The 13,075-nt window shown below is 46.6% G+C and overlaps 1 protein-coding gene across 1 annotated transcript in view; it reads right to left on the bottom strand.

The window, feature by feature from the left end:
* TTBK1 (tau tubulin kinase 1) overlaps positions 1 to 13,075 on the bottom strand; it is a 45,235-nt gene that overhangs the window by 24,499 nt on the left and 7,661 nt on the right. The window lies entirely within an intron of this gene.

Here is a 13,075-nt window from a genome sequence, read left to right as displayed (position 1 = left end):
CATCATGAGTAAACACCCGACTGCTGCAGAACGTGTGTATCTGAGCGCTCCGCTAGTCACAGCTATTCTGGGCCTGCCCATGATCCCCTGGGGCTCAGCTTCTCGTGCCGGACTCAGAGACAGATGTCAGATTCCTGCTGACAGCTGCGATAGTGACAGAAAAGCGTCCAGATGAGCTCAGCCATATAGAAAGGCCCGGATACAGGACAGTGGTGACAAGATGAGCACTAGAGCATCACTGGGTATGGGGCGGCTGGGCAGGGCTGACTATGCGGCACATGTACAGATGGATGCAGTATATAAGGCAGGGGCACTAAATCCATTCACACCAATATTCGGTATCTTAAAATGATCTGTGAGGCTGCTGTGGTCAAATGCACAATACAAGGGCCACAGCTATAAATAGAAAAAAATGCTATGAAGGTGTTCAGATACAGAGTAGAGCCATTGCGGTGGACACGGGAAGTCAGCGTATAACAAGACGTCTTAGAGAAGTAAGAAGCACTATAAATACGTATGTAGAATGACAAACACCCCCTGTATAACCAGGACTTAGAGATGACATCAGGAAGGGTGCAGCATCAGAGATCTGATCGCCAGCTGTGACCTACAGACGTACAGCCTTGGTCCAATCTGTTTGGACAGGTCACAGTGCACCCCAGGTTACTACCCCGTCCGCGTCTATAGAATTATGCACATATGCTGACTTGTACGTTACGTTCTCCTCTTCATAAGATCTGGCTGGCACCTCCAGACAATGCTCCATGTGCAGATTTATCAGTACTCGCTGCTACAGTTACTGTACAAGGAGAATCAGCAGAGACTTCAGAGACCTATCCCCAGATGTGACAGAAGCTTCGAATCCAAGGACTATGAAATACTCATCACAGGCGCCCAAGCTACCTTCCTTGATACTACAGCAGGTAAGCGGAGTCCCCAGAATATGAGCTGAAGATTACTTATCTGCAGCTTCAGAATTTTTTTTTTTGGTTGAGCCTCTGCCCGACATGATCTGGGCACTATATGTACATGGAGATGTAACACGGAGGGTATTCTGAGCTCCTAGGAACATTATATCGGTAAGGAGGACGCTTCATAGTGCTGCATCTGCCCTTATAGAATGGGAAATGCTCCAAAAAACGTTACTCTTTAATGGTCACTGAAGTGATAAAATCCCAACAAAACCTCCAACCCTGCGACTGTCATCTATAATAGCCAGCTGAAGATATGGACAGCCATAACACTGGAATAGGGATTCCATAATCTAATCTCTACTGCTCACTGTCCCATAGACTCTCCCATCCTGCCATATCCTATAGTTGACCTTCCCATTGACAGACCATCCTGCTCCATATTCTACATTATTGAGCCTTCCACAGACACTATTCTCCTTCCATTCCCACATGTTACACTACTGACTAATCTATAGACACCATACTTGTTCTCTTCCCATATCCGTCACTATGGACCATTCTACAGACACTAACAATCTCCCTGTCCCATATCCTACACTTCTGACCCATCGAAAGACACTATTCTCCTTCTCTTCCTATATCGTGCACTGCAGATCCTTCAACATACACTACCAATCTTCCACTTCAGACCTTTCCACAGAGACCATCCTCCTTTTCTCTCCATAGCGTACACTGTGGACCATAGTAAAGATACTACCAACCTTGCTGCCCCATATCTTCCATAGAAGCTATCCTCCTTATCTCCCCATTTCATACACTGTGCCTTTGTGTCCCAAATCCTTCATTCCTGACCCTCCTTTAGACACTACCAATCTTCTTGCCCCATATCTTACATTGCTGACCCTTCCACAGACACTATTTTCCTTCCTTCCCCATATCCTAAACCAGGGGTCTCAAACTCGCGGCCCGCGGGCCGCATGCGGCCCCCCGAACAATTTTGTGCGGCCCGCACAAGCCTAGGGACGCCGGATCCAATTGCGGACGCCGATTGCGAGATGATTATATCCACTACCCACTACGTTCCGGCTAGTGGACATATAGGCGCGATGTGATGACGTCACATCACCACATCGCGCCTACAGGTCTATTAGTGAAACTGCAGAGCGCGGCGGGGGAGCGTTGGATGGTGAGTATAAGTGTTTTTTTGTGTGTTAAAGAGGACCTTTCACCATTTTGCCCACAGGCAGTTCTATATACTGCCGGAAAGCTGACAGTGCGCTGAGTTCAGCACACTGTCGGCTTTCCCGATGTGGGCCCGGTGTGAAGAGCTTACCGTCAGAGACGTCCTTCTTCACAGCACAGCCAATCGCGCTGTGCTGTGAGAGCCGGGAGGAACTCTCGTCTAATGCTCGTCTATGGACGAATACTGCGAGCAGAGGGAGGGGGCGTTCCTCCCGGCTCTCACAGTACAGCGCGATTGGTTGTGCTGTGAAGAAGGACGTCTCTGACTGAGTGTCAGAAACGCACTTCTGACCATAGAAGAGCTACGGTACTGGACCGTAAGCTCTTCACACTGGGCCCGCATCGGGAAAGCCAACAGTGCGCTGAACTCAGCGCACTGTCAGCTTTCCGGCAGTATATAGAACTGCCTGTGGGCAAAATGGTGAAAGGTCCTCTTTAAACATTCAGGTGGAATGAAGGGGCTCATGACACTGGGGGCAGACGAAGGGAGGGGGAAGAACGGCATGACACTGGGGCAGAAATGGAGGGACATGAATCTGGGGGAAGAGATGGGGGGACATGAATCTGGGGGCAGATATGGGGGGACATGAATCTGGGGGCAGAGATGGGGGGACATGAATCTGGGGGCAGAGATGGGGGGACATGAATCTGGGGGCAGAGATGGGGGGACATGAATCTGGGGGCAGAGATGGAGGGACATGAATATGGGGGCAGAGATGGGGGGACATGAATCTGGGGGCAGAGATGGGGGGACATGAATCTGGGGGCAGAGATGGAGGGACATGAATCTGGGGGCAGAGATGGAGAGGACATGAATCTGGGGGCAGAGATGGGGGACATGAATCTGGGGGCAGAGATGGGGGACATGAATCTGGGGGCAGAGATGGGGGACATGAATCTGGGGGAAGAGATGGGGACATGAATCTGGGGGAAGAGATGGAGAGGACATGAATCTGGGGGCAGAGATGGAGGGACATGAATCTGGGGGCAGAGATGGAGGGACATGAATCTGGGGGCAGAGATGTGGGGACATGAATCTAGGGGAAGAGATGGGGGGACATGAATCTGGGGGCAGAGATGGAGGGACATGAATCTGGGGGCAGAGATGGGGGGGACATGAATCTGGGGGAAGAGATGGGGGGACATGAATCTGGGGGCAGAGATGGGGGGACATGAATCTGGGGGCAGAGATGGGGGGACATGAATCTGGGGGCAGAGATGGAGGGACATGAATCTGGGGGCAGATGAAGGGTGTATATGTAACTGGGGGAAAGATGGAGGGGGGGACATATAGTTTACGGGTGACTGTAGGAGGATTATACTGTGTGCGGGCACATGAAAAATGAATGGGCGGAGTCAACATAAAAGTGGGTGGAGCTAAATTTGCCGCGGTGCAGCCCGCCGACTGGCTGGGATCTTGCTCTGCGGCCCACATGCTGAGTTGAGTTTGAGACCCCTGTCCTAAACTATGGCTCCTTCTACAGACATTACCGACCTTCCTTCCGATATCTTACACTGCTGACACAGACACTTATTTCCATTCCATTACCCTTCTTCAGATACTGCCAACCTCTCTGCCACCTAGTTATCGTGTAGTCCCAGTCTGATGGACTAGACTTGAACCGAACATGGGTTGACTATTTTTATTGGAGCCCTACACGCCAATCTCCATCCTACCCCATGTCCTTCATATCACTAAGTTTCCTTCCCTATCCTACACTGCCGATCACCCCGCAGATGGTGGCCCCCATCCCTCTACATATCTCTCAGTGCTGACGCTACTCTTCTTACCTACATTACTATCCTTCCCACTTTTTCACACCCTGCCCCCCCTCCTTCCCAGAAACATGGTCCTTACTGTGCTCTTCTTGCCGTGGCTGGACTAAGATGTGAAGAAGTCCGGGAAACAGTAAGGGAGGAAGACAAGACATAAATGATAAGACACGAGATAAATCTTCTGTACATGCAGAATGTTGAAAGCAAATGGTGCACGAGCGTGGACAGAGCAGAGCTAAGAGCAGAAGCAGAAGCCTTTCCATCCACCACCCATCACAACCCTTCCCAGGAATATCAGAAAAGTGAGACCGTGCCTTCTATTACTGTCCCAGCATCTACCGATAGACGCTTTCTGTAAAGCTATCCTAAAGCCTAAACGTGTCATCTTAGGATCCATTCACGTGACCAGATTCACCGCCACGTGCTGTCCGTAATCCGTGAAAAAGGAGAACGTGCTCTACTTTTTGACAGATCAGAAACACAACCCATCCTCACAGACTGACGGACATGGAAAGTCAACTGGAAAGATTTATGAAGACTGACGTATCATATGCCAGTCATGGTAAAGGTCCTAACTAGTGCAGGTTAGAGTGATTTATGAAGGGGCTCCACTCCACCCACATTCGCCCATGTGGTAAAGGGGTGTGGGACATGTTTGGCAAAATAAAAGGCCTTGCACCGAATGTGTACCCCAATATCATCCCTCTACTACAGAAAAGTGCTCAAGAGGGATTGATAAATCCGCCCAATGGGTGTGTAAAAAAACCCCAAAAAACCAGATGAGGTGCAGACGGTGAGGAACCTGTCCAGGTATCGTCACCATCATGTAGACAAAAAATGGAGAAATGGATCCATCCTATGACTCCACCAAGGACCCCACTGACTTATATTGGGTCTATCGGGTGACCATCATTTCACTAGGAAGAATACGGTAGCATGCTAGGACTATTCCCATCAAGTATGACAGAACTTCTTCTAAATATAACAATGCCATACAATAGTATGCCATACAAGAGTATATTGTATACGCTTCTTACAGGACCCATATACTGCGCTGTTCCATGCAATAAAAAACAGGAATCATAGCAGACATCCCAATAAGAAGACTCTTTTGGCTTCTGTTGGTGTCATAGGGGCTATGGACAGTTTGACCTATGTGCTGCGAGCCTTCCCGGGGCATATGTTAAATGCACGGGGGGAAGTAATGCAGAAAGATCCTGCTGGTTACTTTACATCTGATCCTAAACAATATAATATATACAGTGACGTCTAGTAATATCACCACCTTGTCACCAATGACGCTTTCTCATAGTATGACACTCGGCCATAAAGCTCCCTTGGATGGTACGGTACTTGGTCAGTCTCTGTGTTACCGGGACACCGCACCGTGTGGTGAGTGAGGGGACTGCACATGCACATCTCTTGGTTCTCAGTGGACAGTAACGGAAGCATGCAGCACCAGATAGGAAGCCGACATTGCATACCCCACCGCCCAGCTGGAGCTACACCAGACTGCGGACATGGCCGGAGAAGAGCTTCAGCTGGGTGGTTGAGGGTAGGAAAAGATGCCGAATACTGATACCGCAGCAGGATTCAGACTTCTAAAGCCATGCATCAAAGGTACTGCACAGGATCGATGGAGACTAGTCCTAGAAGGACGCCGCCATTACTAGGGCTCAACTACCCAACTTTGGTCTTTGTCCACCATTACTCAAATCTTGATCATTCATCGTGTTTATGATATGACACCTAAGATGTCTATAGAGATACAGATCCTACTACCTGCCTGTGTCATACAGTCAGTCTACACCTATATACTCCTATCTACACCTAAATATGTCTCTCATGACTTCACATCACTCCTTGTATAATAACACCAGATAGCCCATATCAGCCCAGGACTTCCAGAAATTCTCATATTATTCCATATAAATCCTTATATAATCTGTCACTATGGTTTACCCCCATAAGGCGCTGTAATAGCTGACTACGTGAAAAGACACTGATTTCCAATATACATTTTCTATATTGGTACTCTCGCACATATGTTCCCCCGCAGTCCTTGTGCTGAAGTACTTATTATTATATATATTATATCACCGGTGAGTACTGGCAAATCAACGTCTTTTTATGTGTCCTGCCATTACAATAGTTCGGGGGTTCCCATAGTGACAGATCACCATTAATATTATCCCTATTACTCTACACAACCCTTCCTATTAATCCTCACCACACTATATATCTCTATATCACTATATTATTATATTACTATATTACTCTATATCATTTCTCCTATGACTCCTATTCTACTCTATATAACTCCCCAGAGCTTCCCCTATTAATCTACATATTGACTCTGATTCCATAAAATATCTCTATTACTCTCTCTATATATCTACATAGAACACCCCCTATTACTGCTTATAATTCTTATTATTATCCCGACCTATGCAATTCCTCAAGATTTTATGTATATCTTCCTATTCCTCTGTATATCTCCTCCTACACCGTTATATAACTCCATCTATTCCTCTATACATCTCCTCCTATTCCTCTATATAACCTCTCCTATTCCTTTATATAACTCCTCCCATTTATATAACTCCTCCTATTACGCTATCTAGCCCCTCCCGTTCCTCTATATAACTCCTCCTACTTCTCTACACATCTCCTCCTATTCCTCTCTATAACCCCTCACTTTTTCTTAATATAATGCCTCCTATTTCTCTATATAACTTCTATTCTTCTATACATCTTCTCCAATTCCACTATATAACTCCTCCTATTCCTCTATATAACTCCTCCTATTCCTCTATATAACTCCTCCCATTTATATAACTCCTCCTATCCCTCTGTCTAGCCCCTCCCGTTCCTCTATATAACTCCTCCCATTTCTCTATAAACTCCTCCCATTCCTTTACATAACTTCCCCAATTCTTCTGTATAACTCTTCCTACTTCTCTATACATCTCCTCCTATTCCTCTCTATAACCCCTCATTTTTCCTTAATATAACTCCTCCTATTCCTATATACATCTCCTCCTACTCTTCTATATAACTCCTATTCTTCTATACATCTCCTCCTATATATCTATAGAACGCCTCCTATTCCTCTATACATCTCCTCCTATATATCTATATAACTCCTCCTATTCATCTATACATCTCCTCCTATTCCTCTATATAACTCCTCCTGTTCCTCTATACATCTCTTCCTATATATCTATACAACTGCTCCTATTATTCCTCCAAGTACGTACCATAATACCTCCCTGCTCCCTATATACTATATTCTATATAATGAATCTTGAGGTTAACTTCAGTTTGTGACTGAAGAAAGCAAACACGTCAAGACCATAATCTGAGTCGTCCACCTCTGCCCCAAGTCAGCTTCATGCACCCCTTAACTCCCTGCACTGCGAGAGATGATGTCATCAGTCAGCTGCGCCACCGCAGTGAGGGAGTTCAGTCATTCTAGCTTACCATGCAAAAGCCCCTTACTTCAGATACATCAGATGTATCAATGGGGTGCCCAGAACCAGCATTGGGAGAGAGTGATGCCAACCAGTAAACATGCCAGGGATTACCCATGTCTCTCACCATGTTGCTAGTGATTCCAGAGCCGTCGGATGCTCACCTGCCCAGAGCTCATTCAGCTATGATCCTGTAAATTAAAACAAGTCCACGGCGAGTCATGAGAGGGCTGAGAGTAGTCAGATCACAAACCTTTACAGAGACTGCTCCACCTGGCACCAACACCCCAACCAGAAGATTTACATACATTGCAATAAACATTCAGTTGTGTGCAGGACTACATCATGCCAGGCTTCGAATGGGTAGTCCCATCTGTACATTTATGTCTACATACATGGGATATCCTACTAACAATATAAATGTGAACGTTTGTGTGTTCGGATGTTTGTTGGTTTGTTCCTCAATCACACAAAAATGGCTGAACGGATTTTGAATGAAATTCAGCACACAGATAGATTGTAACCTCGATTAAAACATAGGCTACTTTTTATCCCGGTAAATGACATGGCTTCACGACTGTTATGAATTTATGTTCACATACTATATTAAGAAGCTCTAGGCAGCAGCTTATCTCAGGTTCTGATAAAGCCAGGTCTGTTATCTCTCTATGTAAACACTCAGCTAACCCTCAGTGGATTATGTACACACATTTGCATATTATCTGATCAGCTCCAGTCAACATGCTGACACCACTGGACGTGAAAATCCTTTAATCCAAATTGGCATTTTACTACTTTTAGACATGCCGGGAAGAAGAAAATCTAATTTGTTGCAAAATTCTAAAACAAAGATAGCTATGAAAGTAGTCAGAAGTCACAGAGTTCGCCTCAAGCGGAGCTGAGGGGGATCATCGGCGGTAAAAACACGCTCATTATATGGCTTCCTAGCGAGTTGCTGAGGTGCCAGAACAATCACGGGCACAGTGCGAGGAACGAGTTCAACAGCAGGCCAGCTTGACAGCTGCTGAAACGATGGAGCAGGCGGATTACCAATGTCAACAACATGCTCATTATATGGCATCCCAGCGAGCTGCTGAGATGCCGGAACAATCACAGGCATTGTGTGAGGAACAAGTTCAGCAGCAGGACAGCTTAAGAGCTGCTGAAATGCTGGAGCAGGCAAACCATCGACAGCAGCAATTTACTGACTATAGGTGTGCCTCTCACCAGGAGAATGGGCATGAAACTTGAAGCTCCGTGGGGGTCCCTACTTACCATGTGCTATCTATAACACTTGTGTCTTTTTATGTGCTAGAGAGGCCTTTGAGCCCCTTGAGGCTCCAGGGCATACCCCTTTAGCTATGCCCCTGGCTGTCCCACTCTCCAGGGTCACGGGAGATATATTCAAGTTCCAAATCTATCTGCGCCTGGAAGATGAGGACAAGGTAGACTTCAGACTGTATGGAAGCCACAAGGATGACATTATACTGTGCAAAGGCCATTTGGAGATACATTATAATGTGTGGGGCCACAAAGGGGCATAATACTGTACAAGGGCCATAAAGGGCCATGTCAGGGCTAGTAAAGGGGAATTATACCATATCTGGGCACAAAGGGATTTAGTGGGATTTGGCAGAGCCAAAAGAGGCATGCACAGGGTTAAAGGTGTGCCCTATAATGCGTACATTTACAGATTTTATCACTCTTTCAGTTCTGAAAGACTATATATACACAAATGTCTCATATGGGAAGACCCCATTAAGTCTCTAAGGGGCTGTTAACATGACCAAAAATAAACTGAGGCGGACTTCTGCCTTAGATCCCCCTTCCTTGTCAGGCCCTCCAGACGGATGCCCAGCGCTGATGTCAACTTAGCCTAAAAAACATGCCAGTGTACATATATCTATTAGACTTTATTAACACTTTCCTCTAAGACCTGAAGCTACTTGGTAGCATGTATTCCTGCAGTGAGGACTGACACCGCCCCCCTTCCTTTTATCTCCAGGATGCACAGACGTGTTTTTGGTCCCGATCAGCACAAAAAGACTAGGCAAGAATCGCATGGCTTCTAAACAAAAAAACTGTAAGAGCAGCAAAATTGTGTGTGCGGAGGGAGCCAGGGGAGAACCAGTACACAGATCTACAACCTGTCCGGTCAGTGCCCACTGCCTGCACCATGTGACAGCACATAACAGCCAGGGACAGGGCGCTGTCCTTGAATGTGAGGACTGGAGGCCCGGGGTGTAAGGACTGTCCTCTGGCCTCTTTATTCCTATAGATAATTTATTAGAAGGCTGTTTAGACAATGAGTATTTTTAGATTCATCAAGGCTCATGAAACATGCAGAGTCACAGCAAAATGTTGTACAAACAGCAGCCGGACCGCAGACCAGAAACATGCAGGCCTCCTGGTATGAACTGTGGACGTAAGGAAGGAATAATGAGAGCAGACGTAAGAGCAAACCAAACACAAGCACAGCAATTCCCTAATATCTGCCAGATTTCACCAGCGGCCGTATACGTTGTACAGCAAGAACAGTAGAATGCAGGCTGGTATAAAACAAGTGGCTACGATAGGTGTAAGGAGTAAGGTCGGCATCACCATCAGTGTTAACGCCCCAACAGAGCAGCCACATCAGACCGGCATCAACATCAGTGTCAATGCCCCAACAGAGCAGCCACATCAGGCCGGCATCACCATCAGTGTCAATGCCCCAACAGAGCAGCCAGATGAGGTCGGCATCACCATCAGTGTTAACACCCCAACAGACCAGCCACATCAGACCAGCATCAACATCAGTGTCAATGCCCCAACAGAGCAGCCACATCAGGCCGGCATCACCATCAGTGTCAACATCCCAGCAAAGTCGCCACAAGGTCTCCCATAATTACCGCTGTAATAATGCTTGTCCAAATACATACCATGGCCTCCAATAGAGCTAGTGAGTGTACCCCATATTATATAGTGAGTCCCAATAACATTGAAAGTATTCATTACTGTATTAAGATAGACAGTACTAGTGACTAGTGATAAATGTACTAGTACGTACTAGTGTTACTAGGTGTAATAATATACCTGACAGTAGTGAGGAGTTCACTGGTACGTCTTCATTACTTTGAGTATTAATATACCATGTATTAGTGATAATTATACTAATACTTCTTCAATACTGGGAGTATTAGTATTCCTGGCTCTAGTGACACATTCACTTATACATTACTGGGAGTATCACTATACCCTGCACTAGCCATAAATGCAGTAATACTACTTTGTTACCTGGAGTATTACTACACCCGGCACTATCTACTAGGGAATTAGTGGTTCGATGAAGTGTCCTCTGGGCCCCAAGAACAGATTTTTCTACACAGTCCAGTCATGTTAATGTGACCACCGTCTGCTTTTGACGTCAACGTTAAATAACCAATGGCAGAAGGCGCGTATCATCATCCAGCTGGGTGCACTCATCATTGTGGAAGGCATGATGGATCAACACCAGTATGCATCTATCCTTGCGGACCATGTTCACCCCTACACGCGAATTGTTTTTCCTCAGGATGATGGCGTCTACCAGCAGGACAATGCGACGTGTCATAAAGCTCGCAGTGTAGGTGCGTGGTTTGAGGAGCAGCAGGATGAGTTTACCGTACTCCCTTGGCCAGCAAATTCCCCGGACTTGACCCAATCGAGAATCTGTGGGACCACCTCGATCGGGTTGTTCGTGCTCAACTGCGTAACCTAGCGCAGCTGGCCACGGCACTGGAGTTGGATTGGCTGAACATCCCAGTGACATCATCAAAACATCCCCTCTCTTCCTGCACGTCTCGCAGAGGTCCGCTCTGCCAAAGGTGGTTATTCTGGATTCTGACAGGTGGTCACATTAATGGGACTGGACTGTGTATCTAAGAAGGAGTTAGAATTGGCATTTGGCTGCTGTTTCCTCTGTTCAAGCCCAAGTTTCCCACTAAGTGTTAGTGCAACTATTAGACATCTTGTACCAAATAAAATGGTGGAAAGCCGGCTTTACGCGCGCTCCCATTGAAGTGAATGGTAAGTGTTTAGAAGCGCTCGCGTGTACGGCTCGGAATGAGCTGAGCGCTTACGCCGTGTGAAGGGGTCCTTACACACTAATAGACCAAATAGTTACAATACCAAGAAGGAGTAATAGTCACACCCAGAATAAGCAGCGTCTCTCATCATAGGAGTAAGAGCAACACCATCCGTAGTAGTAACAAACATCAGCAGTCTCCTATCAGAGATATCCTAACAGAGAATCATCAGTTACACCCGAAGAGTTTATCGAGAAGTCACAGGAAACACAAAATCATCAGTGATAGTTACACGTAGAAGGAATAGTAACAGCCAGAATAATCGGAAACAACAGTGAGAGTTATATCCAGAAATAAGAGTAATAATCAGAATCATCAGTGACATCCAGTGCTAGTTACACCTAGAGGTTATGCCGATTGCAGATGACTGTGGCCATGCTCAGGGTGTTATCAGTGTATTTCACGGATAGAACACTGACCCGTTTATTTCAATGAGCCCATACACACGACCGTGAATTTGATGGTCCCTTGTGCGGGCCAACAGTCTGGGCTGCACAATATGCAACAGGCCCTATTTCTGCCCTAGTTCGCGGCTCTTGCTTCAGCGGCTCCTATTCACATAATGAAAAAGTGGCAGAAGCACAGTCCGTGCATGGGCAGCACACGGGAACCCATGTCCTGCCCTTGCTTTTAATTCACAGCCAGCCAGTTGCAGCGTGATCGTCTGCAACCAGCCTTATAGTAACACCCAGAATCATTAGTAACATCCAACAGTGATAGTTACACCTGGAAAGTAATAGTAACACCCAGAATCATCAATGATATCCAATAATGATTGTTATACCTACAAGTAATACTGATACCCCGAATCCCCAGTGGCATCTGACAGTGATAGTTGCTCCGAGCAGTAATTACGACAACCAGAATCATCAGCGATGTCCAATAAGCATAGATACATACAGGAGTAATACACAGTCCAGTCCCATTAATGGGACCACCTGTCAAAATCCAGAATAACCACCTTTGGCAGAGTGGACCGCTGCGAGACGTGCAGGAGGAGAGGGGATGTTGTGATGATGTCACTGGGATGTTGAGCCATGCCAACTCCAGTGCCATGGCCAGCTGTGCTAGGTTACGCGGTTGAGCATCCACGGCGTGAACAACCCGATCAAGGTGGTCCCGCAGATTCTCCATTGAGTTCAAGTCCGGGGAATTTGCGGGCCAAGGGAGTGCGGTAAACTCATCCTGGTGCTCCTCAAACCGCGCACGTACACTGCGAGCTTTATGACACGTCGCATTGTCCTGCTGGTAGATGCCATCATCCTGAGGAAAACAATTCGCATGTAGGGGTGAACATGGTCCTCAAGGATAGATGCATACTTGTGTAGATCCATGGTGCCTTCCACAATGATGAGTGCACCCAGATGGCTGATGACACGTGCCTTCTGTGACTGGTTATTTAACGTTGACGTCAAAAGTAGGCGGTTATCACATTAATATGACTGGATTGTGTAGTAACACTCAGAAACTTCAGTGATGTCCAACAGCGATAGTTACACCAGCAAGTAATAGTAACACCCAGCGATACCCATCAGTATAACTAACATGCGGCGGTAACAGTTGC

This window comes from Leptodactylus fuscus, chromosome 3, assembly GCF_031893055.1.
Source record: "Leptodactylus fuscus isolate aLepFus1 chromosome 3, aLepFus1.hap2, whole genome shotgun sequence".
Classification (NCBI taxonomy): Eukaryota; Metazoa; Chordata; class Amphibia; order Anura; family Leptodactylidae; genus Leptodactylus; species Leptodactylus fuscus.
The sequence above is the reverse complement of the archived record's forward strand: the minus strand, read 5'-3'. Positions and strand labels throughout refer to the sequence as shown.